This window comes from Bactrocera oleae, chromosome 4 (assembly GCF_042242935.1).
Source record: "Bactrocera oleae isolate idBacOlea1 chromosome 4, idBacOlea1, whole genome shotgun sequence".
Taxonomy (NCBI): Eukaryota; Metazoa; Arthropoda; class Insecta; order Diptera; family Tephritidae; genus Bactrocera; species Bactrocera oleae.
The window spans coordinates 15,817,407-15,833,314 of record NC_091538.1 but is presented as its reverse complement, the minus strand read 5'-3'; the positions used below and the strand labels follow the sequence as shown (position 1 = coordinate 15,833,314).

At 35.2% G+C, this 15,908-nt stretch overlaps 1 protein-coding gene across 7 annotated transcripts in view; it reads left to right on the top strand.

Annotated features, from left to right (window-relative positions):
• Positions 1–282: 282 nt before the first annotated feature.
• Buffy (BCL2 family apoptosis regulator buffy) overlaps positions 283–15,908 on the top strand; it is a 33,929-nt gene continuing 18,303 nt past the window's right edge. The window contains exons 1-2 of one of the 7 annotated variants that reach the window (XM_070108968.1): positions 283–640; positions 3,716–3,949. The gene's annotated coding sequence lies outside the window, so the exon portion shown is untranslated. Of the gene's footprint in view, positions 641–678; positions 698–3,367; positions 3,950–15,908 lie in introns of those variants that run through there. The other 6 variants (XM_070108967.1, XM_036375619.2, XM_014235728.3 and 3 more) reach the window with 6 other exon arrangements.

Below are 15,908 nucleotides of genomic sequence, written 5' to 3'. Positions count from 1 at the left end.
GCTACGAAGATTTACTTTGCGGACCTCCAGAACACGTATTTGTCAGACGGGCTAAAGAAGAGCGCTGGATCAGAAGTATCGAACGTAGATTCTGTTGAGATGCAATCGTTATTTGTGTTTTTTCTATAGATCAAGTATTTATCGCATCGTATTCGTATTATATTTTGTCGTTTATTGTTGCACATGTTTGACTCGCAAACAATGGCATTTTCTTTTATGAGTAACTATTTACGCTTATATCCGCTAGCACTTCCAAGTTTGCAACTCATTAATCGCTAAGGTCTCCATTGCCATTCCAACCATCGGCAGCTAAATACGTAATCGCTCAACAAACGCTCGCCGTCGAATGCTCTGAAGTTTTCATTGAACCGCCAAAGTGCGCGGACGTTTCATACTCATATATCGCGCGTCGTGGTCGGTTGGCCGCACGGTTGGAGTGTGCGCAGCAAAGTACCTATAGAAGCGTAAATCAGTTTTAAACATTTCTGCTGTTAAATTAGAAAAGCACTTACCGTTGTTTATATGTTATCGCTAAATATTATTGAAAGCACGTGTGAAAATCGATTTAAAGATAAACTTTGCCTCATTTCGCTGTTCGATTTTGTTTAAGTGTGAGCGTTGTTTATAAAAGCGTGTGAAAGTATGTATATAAAATAAAGCAAAAAATAATAAACCGCACCGCAAATTTAAATGAAGTGTGAGAGAAACAAATTGTGATTATTTTGTTGTAAATAATTATTTTCAATAATTTTTCCTACACGTACATACTTATGTACTATGTATGTGTGCTTAATTTACTGTTTAATTTTTAACAGTTATTTTTATAAAATGTTACAATCAAAGTCATCGGCAATAATTATTTATTTAATTCATAACCATTGTTTGTATTTGAAATGACTACAATCAGCAGTCAGCCAAAGTCACCTGCATTATAAGCCAGCGTTAACCGTTAGTTAAACGAAATTATGTGTAATACCCCGTAACACATGTTCCGCCCGCATATAAAACTATTCATTAGTTGTGAGTGGTTAAAATAATGGACGCAAGTGGGTGTAAATACTTACATACAAAGATATATCTCTTAGCAAGTGATTCGTTATATGAAATTGGTCGGAATACTTCAAAGGCTGGCAGACCAGCTACGTTTGGCTAAACACATTTATTCATTCATTCATTAAATTTATTTAAGTTACAGTCAAATCGGTATATAAAAACTGTCTCTGCACGGGGGTGGTCCGTTAAGTACTTAGCCTAAAAAGAAAAATGAAAACTTTTAACAAATTACGAATTATTTCACAACATTGTCTCCTTTTAGCTCGATATACGTGAGCCAACGATGCTCCAACTATTTGACTTGTCTGTAAAATACGTTTTCGCAAATTAGGGCTCCGTGGTGGCGATAAACTACTCATTCGACTCAAAGTAAGCATTCGATCCGGCAAGTAAATTGTTCAAATAATTTTAAATCGTACGGAGCCAAATATGCCGAATAGCAAAATTCGATTTGGCTCAGATGAGCGGGTGCATTGTCATAGTGGAAGAGCACTCCTTTCTTTGCCAAAAGGGTAAAACCATATGAGAAGAACAAAACGCTTCCTTCAAGCATTAGATGTAGATAACACCTTCTGAATTTCAGAAGACGGTGGTTATCACTCCGGTCGATAGGACAGTTTGCACTTTCTTCGGCGCAGGTTTGCGCAGTGCAGTTCACTGTTTCGACTGTGCTGTTGGTCTTTTGGTGTGTACCTTTGGATTCTTATTTCCTTGACGGTCACCAAACGATGTAAAAACTCTTTCGTATTGGCTTTAAACAGCGTTAAACACAGCTATGGTGAGCAAACCCCGCACACATCGCTCTGACAGCTTTCTTATGCGCAATATTTCGTGCAGGATATGGCCCACACGGTATTTTGCGATGTAGGTATACTCTACGTATTACCTACGCACTTAAATTACTACAAGATAGTAAATTTCTTCAGACAGCTTCTTAATTGATGCCTAAACTGTGGGGTAGGAGATACTAAGTCGATAATAGTAAGAATCCGACAGGCACATTGTTGCATATGTAAGTATATATTATATTTAGGAAATATCTTGGGTCCCTTACTAAACACAACGCAACCTGGAATTATGTATTCAAAATATTTCAGGGCTGTGGCATGACACTAAATGTGTATAAAATATATAAACAGAAAAGAATCAGTGTCCACAACTGTTTTATTAATTAAGTAATATGCGGAAAGCAACATGCCAGTCTGGGTATTTTTCGGAGATACAGTTACGAGCAATAAAATAAAATAAAATAAATAAATATGTATATAATATAAACGATATACATGCATATATATATATAATACTAGATGCGGCCACGCGTTGCTATCCAACACAAATGTAAATAGAAAAACATAATAAAAATATAATAATTTTAAAAATGATGGATAGAAATTTTTATCAATCAAAAAAATAATGAATATTTAAATCTAAACCGAAAATTTATATTTTTGGCTTTGGGACTTATTTATAGACACGACGAAAGTTAAATGGTAAACTTTCTCTGAGAAATGTTTTAATTTTTAACAAAATTGAAATATGAACTAATCGATCTTTTAAGTGGGATCACACTGGTCGCACTGTGAAAAATTTCAGTCGGTTCAGTAGTTTAGGAGTTTACCTCTCACAAAACGTGACCCGTAATTCTTATGTATATATGTTTGTCCATTCGTATCGCAATTTCTATCAGCTGAAGCCGGTCAGTTTTGTTCCTTTCTATTTTATACCGTGAACAGCGTACTCGTATATGAAGTTTGCCACGATTTTTACAACACTCAGAAAAAACGTCGGAGACCCTATAAAGTGTATATGTATATACCATAAGTGATCAGCGTGACGAGTTGAGTCGATTTAGCAATGTGTGTCTATCCGTTTGTCTGTATATGTATACGGAAACTAGTCATCCAGTTTTTGAGTTATTGATCTGAAATAAAATTCCATATTTCCCTCAGTTTTTTAGATATCTATCGAATGTTATATAAATCCTTTTCTCCAATGTCTCAGAACTGCTTCTCATATAAAAACCAATATAAATACCGCTAATATACATATATTATTTAGCCTGTAAACTTCTATATACTACTACTATATATATACACTAGTTATCCTTAAAAGCACTAAAAATTAAGCGTTGCAATTTTTCTACCTACAACTGTATACGACAATATTGCCGTGAATATCCAACCAACGTGCCCGGCATTTTTAATTAAAAACTGATTGTTACTTTAAATTTTTATTTATCAACACACTTATTCAAAACTCATACATATACATATGTACACATGTACTTGTATATATCGCAATGTTATGTCCGCAGACACTTACAAAAAAGCTAATTCGCTCCCAGATTAACTGACAAGGTGACTAATGTCGCCGGTGTACTCGCGAAGACGCAACAAAAAACGTTGCAGTGGAATTAACAATAAAAAAATTAAATCGAAAAATGGGCGCAGAATTCATTGCTTTCCGCTGTGTGCATAATTAATTAATACAATATTTACAATAACATTAATAACAACAATAATAAAATAATAATAATAATAATAAAGCATATCATGCCTTGTGCTATCACCGGCTGATAGCGATCGTGTATGTGTGTATGCATATAAGGGTATTTTTGTGTATGTGTGTATATGTATGTGGAGTAATAAAAAGCCGAATTTAGTTATCATATCAACGATAAATTGAACAAGTAAATATTGGCTATAGTAAAGAATTAACTGGAACTCATGCGTTCGCAGATATATTTATATCCACTACAATAACAATAACAGCCAGTCTTCGCAATTGCATGGTTTATTGTGGGTGGCGCGAGTGGCTTTAACCAGTGCGTGTGCAGCTAGTGCTTTTGGAGCAGATCAGTGAATTTTGGTGCCGCATTCGGTGTTGGATTTATTTGGTAAGTTTTTAATGATAGGAATATATATATATATATTCATATATATACATACATATTTACATAAATTATGTACAAGTATATATCTTTATATAATTTTTATTAAGTATACAATGTTGGAGTAAAGTTATGGGTATTTATTTAGAAGGTGGGTTTTTCAGCAAGTGAAGAAGCTTATTTTTATTGCTAGCCCTACATTTGCTTTTGCTAATCTTGCCAACCTAGCAGCATACTTTAAATGTTACGAGGGCTACCTTTTAAATTTCGAGATTAGAGAACACAAACATAAGATTAAGATCTATACACTTGTGTGTGTTTAAATCAATTCTCGAAGCACGTTTGCCACTCTGATTGAGGTATTTCTAAAATACGTGATCTGAACGCGTCTACGGCCATTTTAGGTATCGAAAAACGTTGACCTCTTAGTTTATTTTTTACTTACGGGAATAAAAAGAATTCAATCGGTGTCAAGTCAGGACTAATATTAAATCGATTTTTTTAGTGCTCAAATTCGTGTGATCCGTCTTCGATGGTTGGTTTACCTGATTTCTTGAAAGACAACTGTCAAACAAATGGTTGTGTACGACACGATTTACTGTTCTACATTGCTGATTTGCTTGGAAGTGCTTCGTGCGCGAACAACTTTTGTTGGATTCTTCGCATCTGGAAACACCCATAGAGTTGACTGCTATTTACTTTCGTGCTCTACGAGTAAATCCATCTGTCAAAAAGTCATATCCGTGTTTCAAAGCAACGGTATCGTATTTTTTTAACATTTCTCTCGACCAATCGAACCTTTTTTTGAGTGATTGACAAATGGTGTGGGATCCAACGTGAACAAATTTGTTGCTCAGTCAAATATTCATGCAATATTGAATGTATGTTGGTCTCATTATTGTCTCAATGTCACGATATCAATTTGCGCACGGCATCAATACTTTCGTTACCATCGATAAGCACTGGTCCTTGATGAGGCTTCATCGCCAAAAATTGAAATAAGTTCATCGATGCACTGTTGCTGCGTTAATCCGCGTCGAAAGTTGTAAAAAAAAAAAATCGCGCGAAAATGTGTGCGTTTCAATTCAAATTTTTGGTGAATATGAATATTTTTTGTTACTGTAAATAACACAAATAGTTAAATGTTAAACTTTACAATAAAGTTGTGAGTTGCCAGATTACAACACTAGGGTTGCCAAATCTGAAAATAAAAAAGGCATACTTGTAGTAAATGATGTTTTGTTCAATAAAAAATTTTTATTTAAAAAATACACGGTACGCCATATTTAAAGCCGCAAAATATACACTTAGTTTTGAAAGAAAAAGTCCGATCTTTTAACATGGAATAAATTTTGATAACATCGACTAAAATGTTGAGGTCTAATATGTATTCCTTCGCCGGTTTGTTAATATGTAAATATGATTGCCGTGGTTTTTACAGGGGGAAATTCTAGGCTCCTTGCAGTGAAGAAGCGAGAAAGAACGTGTTGATAGGCGTTTACTTTCAAACACATGTCATGGATTTCAATGCCCGACATCAATATCCTGCAATTATTAGCATATCGAGATATAGAGAAGCAGGTGCACAACTTGATAAAACTTGTAACCGTCAAGACCTTTAAATAAAAGTGGGAAGTCATAATTACCCCAAATCTTTGATATCGGCTTGCATCGACTGATTTTGTACTAAGGTCGATTCAAAAGGTCTCTTTTTAGTGAAGTAGTCACATTTTATGGGACTATAATGGACAAATATGTGAATTTTTCTTAATAACGTCGCAAAACACGTTGAGTTTAAACAAGTCAGCGGATATTTTTAATGTAACGCATCACTACTTTAGCGCTTTGTTTCGGCATTATGGGCATAAAATCAGTATAAGTAGCATCGAATTATTACCAAAAGGCAATAAACTTTTATATCTTTTTAGCTTAGAATAGAAAGAAAAAATAATTTTAAGACTCTATTGTATTTGTATATTCGTTAATTAATCAGACGATACCAATCAATATCATGACTCAGCAGATGATTGTGCATTCTCTGGACTGTGAACCAATGCTACTGAGATTGGTATGAAATAATCTGAAGAAATTAGTATTCTCGAATCGGCAAACTTAGAAGAGTGGCAAATCGAACATACAAATTGCATGAATCAAATTGTCTTGCATATTTGTGGGCTCCTTTTTTTTATAAACAAACAAATGGCAAAAAATCGATTAATTTCATCTTTATAGTCACTATTTAGATGAAACGAACCCCAGTACAACATGTAAAATAAGTAACTCAAAGCTTTGCTAAAAATCTGAATATTAGAAAATAAACTGTAAATTTACTAATATTTCAGGTATTCAACTAAATCGTAAAGTAGTAAATATTCATTAATAGTCACGAAAGTTATTTTCAGACGTGTTAAAAACCACACCAAGTCAATATAGTATATATTTCATGATATGTACATACATACATATGTACGTATGTACTCGTATATCTTGATTTAAACTTAAATGGCGCCACGAGTTTGAATGCATAAATATTGGCTAACAAAACCGAGTTCAAATGTTCATTATAACTGTGAAATCATTCAAATCGTCGACACATTAAGTAATTACAGATAAGTTTAATGTCTTTTAATGACGATCTATAAATGTCTGTACTACATATCATATGTATGTATGATCGTTGTCATAATGCTAATTGATTTAATAAAAAAAATCATACAAGTTTATATAGATATACATATGTATGTAAGTATGTAATAATGAGCGAGTTTTACAGTTAGCAAAACTTTACCAGCATTAGACTAGTCAGGTGTTCCATAAAGAGCTTTGAATATTAATATATAATTTTTGCATCAATCGTAACTTTGGACAAAAAGACATCTGCTTGCTATAAAAAAATGTATCCGAAATAAGCTTGGGGAATTCCTCGTGGTGGCAGCTCCTAGATAGTATTTGTAAATCCGCGTACGTTTCGGTTACGTAGACCTGACCTGCTCTCTCTAATTTTTATCTCTCTTATTTGAAATTCCATATTCTGGTTTTGATCTGAAACTTTTCTCAAATGAAATACACCTATATTTACTTTACGGTACTTTCGGTTCTACATTCAGAAAAAATAAGCGCCTTGGTGTCAAATCCAAGTTTTATTTTGCTCAGAAAAACACGAGCAAGCGTCAATGACTAAGAAGAAGTGCTATTCAGGAGGATTCCAGAAGTGAATTTAGTATTTATCCCCACAAAGGGCCTAGAATTCCAACGTAATATTACTTTTTGACCTTATTACCTTTTGGAAAAGATATTGTAGGAATTAAATTGTGCCGCACTCATATCTTTTAAGTCGTCACGCTAGAAATCATTGACAAAATCTTTGGTATGATATTTCTTAGGTTGACGCATTAAAGTAAATGAGGTGAATAAAGCAGTAGAATTCCCCATCCTTTACAGATTACAACGATTATTGTTACCAGTCAATAAACCTTTTTTAAAAAATATATTAGAGATCCCTGAATCTATAAAGTGGAAACATAAATAAAGGTAATAATAATAGTTTGAAGAAGTTATGTGTTTCCAATCTGTATAGTTCCAATCTGTAATTGGGTTTAGCAAAAACTTTTTCTAAAAACAACAAAAGTTTGTTAATTGACTTTGACTCTAAGCTAATCGCTAAGCTTGACGTCTAATCAATAAAACTTAACTTGCGACCAGTATATTACAAAATCATTCCTCCATACATATCTATTAATGTAAGTACATAGTATATACGGTACGTAACGTACGTAATTACGTATGCAACTGATTTTCTACAGAACTCATGAAATCTGTTTTCGCTGACACCGGGCCACCTCCCACCATTCGTAGTTGATAATATACAGACAGATAGCGGGCATGCCGCAAAGCAGGGGTCCAAAAGACACCATGCTGCACTTCTTGTACTTGTTCGGTGTTGATCTACGCAGACCGGCTGCGTGCCAGGGTACATTGCATGCGATTGAACTAAATATGGGAGTGTGGGAAGTGCGAGACAAGCGCAAACATACTGCAACTACTATAACTGAGTAAGGCAAGTCCAAGTGAGTATACGACTTTCGGGGGCAGTGTTGAATGATTGAGTTAAAGCACCGTACGCTTGCATGGCGGGCCTCAGCGACTTCAGAACACAGTTGTTTTAAAAATAAACACTGCACTTGACTATCAAATACTAACACACATACGAGTGTACATAGGCTGACAGCAGTCGATGGGTGATCGGTTGAAACTAACGGCACCCTCGTTTTTGTTGTCTGGAAGTTTATTTATGTTCGCGTTTACGACAAGTGCTGCCACATTTCTATTCAGGCGACTGTGTATCCGTATGTGTGTGCATAAATAAGTCATTTTCAGAGAACAGACTTAATTAAAGTTCGCGACAATTGAATTAACATCAACTGCTAAGCCTGCTCCACTTCCATATTACACCGTGGTGTAGCAGAACAAGACCATAATAAACACATTTAACAAGCGATATACTTAAGTTCATAATACTTTATTTGCCATTTTCTTTAATTCTTGATTACTGCTCCGGCTATTTCGCCATCAACTGAGCTTTCTTGGTATATACTCGACCCCGGTTTCCAACTATAATCAAACGTTTTGTTCTAACGGCAGCAGTCTCTCAATAGGCAATGTTAAAACTCTGAGTGCTTTTCTGCCACGGATTTGTATGAACCTCAATTTTTTCGGATCTCCAAGGCCACCAAATGTTTGCGTCCATAGAACGCTATATGTCTTACACGTTTCACGATATGCCTTTGGTATGGTAATTTTCCGAATCATATTTGAACATAAATGCCGAACTCAAAAGTTTACTTTGACAACTGGTTTGGCAGCTATTCTTCTACGAATTTCTACACTGCTAAAATATCACCTTATATATTAATTTTCAAGTCCAATCGATTAGCATCTTAGAGAACTATTGTCATAATTTTCTCAACTAAACTCTCTGGTATGGTATTGATTTTCTAGGAAGTGTTTTTCCTTTGACTCGTCATATATTATGCCTGGAAAATTTTTGGGAAAGCTTGCAGGACAGTATTGATCAAAGCAACAAGGGCTTCTTACCCTTTGTACCCTTTGTTGTGAACTATGGTTTTTAACATTCATCTCGCCGAAAAAATTAGAAATCTCTCGACAATTTTGTCAAATTGTATCAACTGACTTATAAGAGATGTTTTTTTTTTGCCTCATGGTTTCAGCTAACATTTAATTAATAAGTCGACATAATTTTACGTACTATAATACTTTTTACCGCCTAACGTCCTTGTCCGATTAAAATGCTTATGTGTAAATCTATATTTGGCGCGGCAACTGAGCCCCGTAAATAATTTCAAATTATATTCTTACTTAATGTAACTTTATTATAGTTTGAAGTTAGGCAAAGTCCATTCTTTACCGGACCACATCGGTAAATGCATTTATTAACTGAGTTGAAATCTGTTTTATATTTTATTTAAATATAAACTTTCATGGCCTTAATATTTTTATCCTAAGTGGGAATTATAGTGTAAAAACCTGAATCTTTAATCTCGTTTGCTTAAAACTACTATTTTCAAAAGGTTTGCCATAATTTTCTTAATTCTACTTAATCGATTTATTTTACTCTAGACTAGCCTAGAATATATTGACCACATATTTTAGCTCTAGTTTGGTGGAAAAATTTATTTAACACTTTGGAATCGAACGACTGTAAAGACAAGATTTTTCTAAGATTTAACGAATTTGAAACCAGCAGACAACTTTCCAGTTTTGAAATAATTTTTCTAAGTAAGTAAGACAGTACTGCTCATTTTTTGTTAGACGTGTCGCGATGATGTAATGAATAGAGCATATACTTATTATTGTATATTAATAGAGAGGTTGAGAAGAATGGTCAGTGTTCTCAAAAAATGTATGAGAACAATCCTAGTAACTCTAAATGTCGCCACAATGTTTAAGTCCTCTCCTATCGAGGATCGATTTACTTATACTGCAAAGTTTCATTGAAAATACTATGGAAAATATTATTGTTTTTGTCATATCCATTAGAATTTGTGGAGAATCCTTACAAAATATAGAAATGTTCTCAACTCCATAAATGGCGCTCGTTTAATTGTCAGTCCAATAGTACATCAACATTGAAGTACATATTGTCACATTGTTTTTATTGTTGATTTGTACCTTATGCTTTCCGTATCAATTAACCTAAACTGGGTTGGGTAAATATGTAAATACTTGGGCGGGTTTAGCATAATTAAGTGTGTTTACTTATGCAAATGCTTATACAAATAAACGTGTGTTGGCAGCACCTAGGAACTTGCTAATTTTTGTATGAGTATGCAGGGTGTCCCAAATTTAAATTAAACAGAGTTTTTAATCTTTCGATTGTAAAATTCTATTGAATCATAAAGTACATAGGATAGGGTTATTTATGAAATAACACATCGGTAAAATGGCCTTTACAGCTTTCCATATACATACGCACTCATTTGTCAAAAATTTCCATAACGATTCTGCATTAATGTGGCTGAATTTTCTTGTAGGAGACCAATTCTGATCATCAAACGAGAGAGTACAAGACTTGGAAATGTCTCACGCAGTAATTGAAGTATTTCACAAGCTCCATGACATGTGACACCGTGTTGTTGAAATCACATATTGGCCACATCAATATCATCCAATTTCGGCAAAAAAAATTGGGTTATCATGTCGCGATATCGAGCACCAGTAACAGTAAATGCTTGACCAAACTCATTTTCAAAAAAGTATGGTTCAATTATGTCTCCAGCCCGAAATCCACACCAGAAAGTGACACCGCCAAAAGCGGCAATTTCGGCGATTAACAAACTCAAATGAACCCAGGTGAAAATGATGCTGCATCGCTTAGGATGATTTTTACTAAGCCTAAACTGTCAGCTGTCGATTTGTTTTTTTTTTCTTAGAGTTTTCAATACTTTACTACATAAATGGCAGCATATTTAAATCTTGCGTTAATTTTGGGACACCCTTTATTTCTAAATGTAAAGTTTTAGTATTTTAGTACGCAGAAGGTGTTTACTACAAATTTGTTTGGATGTATGAATTTTCATACATTAAGTTGTATGTTTAGATCAGCCTTTTGTATCAGCGGTAATTCGCACACAATTGTTCCCCTCATAAAAGGGTGGTTTTATGGGATTTTTTAATTGACCGCGATCTGATGCTTTTCGGTGTTGTTACTACTTGTCACTTACAGTGGTTCCCTTTGAAATTCCGACCAATCATGTATACATTTCTTTCTTATCGATATTATTTAGGAATAAGACCGTTAGTACGAGAATTATAAAATTCTTTATATTCACTAATCTTGGGAGAACTTTGAATCTCTGCTTTATATAATCAGTCTAATGAAGAATATGAAGCAGACTAGAAATTTTCCTCAGATTAATTATAAGTCGATTTTTGTTTAATTTTCGCACAATTTCTTACAACAATGCCGTGCCGTTATTTTAACTTGTATCATAAGAATAAATATATTCCTCACAGCGATCAGCTTAAACAAAAAATATTTTCTTCATAAAATTAGATATTAAGGTTTTTACCGATATAAACCGGTTAGATTGTCATTTGACAGAAAAAATCAAATCATGGACTCTTTTTCCGTTTGAAACCATTTAAATAAAGCTAGATAAAAAAAGAATGGGTGCCACACAAGTTAATGTACTGTCAACAAATAGAGTGTCTGAAGGACGCAATCGTCCAGAAGTGGCGAGCTTGGCCAATCGATAATGACTCGCGATAAGATCGGAAGCTTGGTAGAGAGGTTCTTATGTATCCACCTTATAATCCGGACCTGGCACCAATTGATTACTACCTGTTCCCGTCTATGGCGAATGATTCTGGTGGTGAAAAATTCGCCTAAAGAAATGCTTGTGAAAATCGATTGTCCCAGTTTTTTTTTAACCAATAGGGACGTAGGTTTTTATGAGAGTGGCATTATGAAATCACCTTTAAAATCTGACTATTTTAACTATGCTTAATAAAACCTGCAATTTAATGCAAAAATAATGTATTTATTTTTAGTAAATCTTATATGTATTAACGAAAATTGATAAAAGAATATCGTGTGTAAATGCAAGACTATTTTTTGATAAAAAGAAAAAAAGCTGCCAATACTAAAGAGTGCCTTGATGAGATATGTCTGCGTCAGAGTACCCATTTAGTCGTACAAGCTATATAAGGACCCACGGCAAAAAAAAATCACAAAATGATTTTGCGTGCACGTATAATGTGTTTTATCGAGATTGGTGCCACTCTAAAGATAAGATAAAAAAGCGACTGCGCGAGCTCAAAATCAAGATAATGCATTAAATCTCGAATTAATGTGTATGATAACAAAATGAGTACTGACTATTTCTATATCCACCGTATTCCTCGAATCTGGCTCCAGTGACTTTTTTCTGCTCTTAGATCTCCGGAGAATAATCGCTGGAAATAAAATTTGCTATAATTAAGTGGTTAAAGCTGATAGTAAGTCCTTGTCTTACAAAAATGGTATCTAAAAGTGGCAAGATCACAATAATCGGTCAACAGCTATCATTACTATATTTTGCATAAAAATTGAATTGAATTGTTAATGTACAGGGAATCTAATGTAAATGTAAAGCTCTTATCGAAACCGTTATTCGTGAGTGAAATAAGCTTTTTGGGCAAGCAAGTAAAATTTTCTTAGATGTTAACTAGCAATTACCTTTTTTCACTGTATATTTTTTTACCCTTAACAGGAAAGGAAACGTCTGAGACCCTATAAATAATTATAAATGAACCATTTTTGTAAGGAATCTTTTGTATTTGTGAAGGGTATTAGAGCTTCGGCGCAACCGAAGTTAACATTTTTTCTTGTTTAATTTGTTTTTGCAAAAGTACGAGCATGTTTGTTTATTTATTTGAAATACTGCATGCACATCCATACCAATTACGTCTGTCTGCTAGCACAAAGGTGTATTATTAGTGTTATTATTGTTGCTTTCTTAAATGCAATATTTTTACTTCTTCCCTCCGACATATTACAATGCTAAATGAAGTGCTGATGACATTGTTAATACATATGTATGTAGGTATGTATGTGTACAAACGAACATACATATAAGCGCGTATTATAGCAAGTAAAGCTGTGACTGCTACTGATATGCGGTTTGCGTAATTATATGGGCGAAGCTACCGTTTCATTAACTTTATTTCATTTTTCACTTGTGCACCGCAAGCAATAAAGGGCAACGGCAATTATATGAAAACTTTGTCTGTGCAAAATTACGGCTGAAAAAAGTAAACAATTCGATAAGTTATAGCTTTTGCTGTCGGCAGTGCCAAGGTGCTCGTTTGCACAGGTACACATAAATACATAGCTATATATGTATTTAAAATTACATATGTACTTAGATATGGAATTTAGGTTACGCGCAAGCGCACGAGACCGTTCGATCACCGATAAGTCAGGCGTGTTTTTGGTCATTTCTTCACCTTTCTTTATTTTTTTTTAATTTCAAGCGGCGCGCAATACACGTTTTTATTAATACCCGTTGCCAAAAACAACAAAAACCGCTGAATTTCGACTTACTTAAATGTGTGCATAAATCAAAGCTTAGCAATATTTATTATTGTTATTGATATTTTTATAATTTTTATGGCATATTCATTCGCCTGTCAGCAATTTGTATTGTCTTAGCAAGAAACATTAATTAAGTTGTTATATAGTTTAAGTTAATTACGTACCTTTATATTTTGCTTTGGTTAAAGTCTAACGTAGCTTAGCAGTAAAAAATAGAGGTTATGTCTACCTGACATTGAACAATTAACTTTAGAACATTTTTGCATAAATCTATATACATATACATTGATCTGAATGTACATATGCTTGAAATTCACTTGACCCGTGGAAATATTTTACTGAGTAGAAATAATTCATTTGCCCAGATGGAGCTAGACAAGTAATTTTTCAGCTGGATCCGCATATACGCCAATTAGTCCCTCAGTTTTTGAGTTATGGACCTGACTTACTTCAAATGACTTAAGTCGGTTTGCTCGAATGGTGCATATTTCGCTATCCTTTTAATGGTTTCTAACAGTTTTGTTAGTTGAAAGAGGAGGTGGAAAGAAAACCTCAACGTAAGCTTAATCCATTATCAGATTCTTTTGTGCTTCGCTATCCTTTTAATGGTTTCTAACAGTTTTGTTAGTTGAAAGAGGAGGTGGAAAGAAAACCTCAACGTAAGCTTAATCCATTATCAGATTCTTTTGTGCTTCGATGTAAGTCTCAATTAAATACGATTCAGAAACTCGCTAGATTAAATTGAATACCCCAGCTATTTCCACCCTGCTGTCAATCTTTTTTAAAATGGTACATTGGGAGCTTTGGTAAATACCCTGTCTCAATTAGTTGAGTGCTCGGTATTCATAGTTGCATTCTGATGATTCATTATCCACACTTTATGCTCTGTGCCTTCTGCTAATTCCATGTTAACCAGTTGCTAAGTGCTCTGTGATTATTCCTACCGTATTACTTAATTCTCTCCTTCCTAAAAGTAAAATTAATTTTGGTTTGTCCATCATCCACATTACCTAAAAGTAACTGTGATTTGTCCTGCATTGGTGATGCTCAAAAACCTTTAGCTCTACCATTTTTCAATGCTAACTCGTACATTATTATCAGAAAGTTCGAATGGATGATATTTCTTACGATCCCGACGCATATTGACTAATTTATTTATATTTATAATGTTAACTGAGCTTTGGCTTAAATTTATTGTATGTGACTTAATTTTACGAGGAGGAGTGAAGAAGAGGACACAGTCAGGTTAGGTTAGGTTAGGTTAGCGGGTCGATCCTAAGAAGGATCACACTTGGACAGCTTAAACGCCGGTCCGTTGTGGTACCCAAAACTCCTATGAGCCGGATCAATAGACCCTTACATGTCGACAAAGCGCTTTGTGCCTATGACAAACTTGTTGAGACGGCCAATATCTGTTTCGGCCAGATCTTCTGGACCGCCAAAAGTATGATTGCCGAGATGTTTCAATCTCAACCTAGCAAAAGCCGGACAATGGAGGAGAAAGTGCCGGGATGTTTCCACTTCACCCTCCTCCATACAGCTTTGACAACTGCCATCGGGTAGTATTCTAAGCCGCACCGCATGAGTTTCCATTGGACAGTGCCCAGTGAGAACTCCTACCATGGCGGCGAGATGAACTTTGTTCAAGGCGAGAAGATCCCCCGACCTCCTGCGATCCACTCTCGGCCAGAAGGATCGAGCAGTCGCGCAGGAGCTGGTCGCCGACCAGCGTCTGCTGAGCTCCTGCGAGGTCCATTGGTCCAGAGCGAGAATGCAAGACGTTAGTGGAGAACCAACTCGATCCCATTCCGATGTGAGCGGGGCAAGGGTACCCCCCCTGGCCAGCTCATCGGCCTTGCAATTCCCAGCGATTCCGCTGTGACCAGGCACCCAAACGAACCTTATATTAGCCTGATGCTAATTCTAGCGAGGACAGACACTCCTTGACTAGCTTTGAATGCACGGTTCGCGCACTCAGGGCTTGTATTGCCGCTCTGCTGTCGGAGTGAATGCTCACCTCTCTAAACGAAGCTACACTACGTAACAGTACTTCTACCGCCACCTTGATCGCGGCCACTTCCGCCTGAAAAACGCTACAGTGGTCCGGTAGCCTGAAGCAAAGATTGACGGAGAGCTCTTTACAGAAAACCCCCCCTCCAACTTTCCCTCCTAGCTTCGACCCATCCGTGAAAAAACTCACCGAGAGGACACAGTCAGTTCTAATATAATATTACTGTTTCAAAAATACTTTTATAACGGAAATGTTATGGTAATATCAAATATTATGCTTAATCATTGATATATTTCAGGTGTTATCTCATATCGAAATTTGATGTATGTATGCTACATATACATTCCTTTTGAAATCTA